General features: G+C 64.1%; 1 protein-coding gene across 2 annotated transcripts in view; it reads left to right on the top strand.

The window, feature by feature from the left end:
• PVRL2 (poliovirus receptor-related 2 (herpesvirus entry mediator B)) overlaps window positions 1-359 on the top strand; it is an 18,333-nt gene that overhangs the window by 8,677 nt on the left and 9,297 nt on the right. The window lies entirely within an intron of this gene.

The raw sequence follows: 359 nt of genomic DNA, 5'->3' as shown, positions 1-359 counted from the left end.
CTTTGACAGCCCTTTTTTAAAACACCCATCAGGTCGCCCTCAGGGCCCTGTGCGCAGAGGCTGGGGAAGGGAGGGTCTGTGTAAGGGGGCCCCTCCTGGTCTCTCCCCTGCACAGGGGGTGGGGAAGGAGCATGTGTGATCAGGTTCCCATTGTCTCATGTCTGTCCCTGGTGTGGAGCCAGCCCTCCCTGGCTTCCTTGTCACCTCTCTCCTCCTCCGACAGGCCTCCCCCCTGCAGTTCAGCCAGTGCAGGGGGCACTAGAGGGCAAGGGACAGTGGGCTTCATGAGCCCCATTTTCTGCACTGGGGCTGGGCGGCCCAGGCAGGAGGGGGGTGGCCCAGGGAGGAAGGGGGCGATC

Source organism: Myotis davidii, unplaced genomic scaffold (genome assembly GCF_000327345.1).
Source record: "Myotis davidii unplaced genomic scaffold, ASM32734v1 scaffold796, whole genome shotgun sequence".
NCBI lineage: Eukaryota > Metazoa > Chordata > Mammalia > Chiroptera > Vespertilionidae > Myotis > Myotis davidii.
This window is presented reverse-complemented; position numbering and strand designations above follow the sequence as displayed.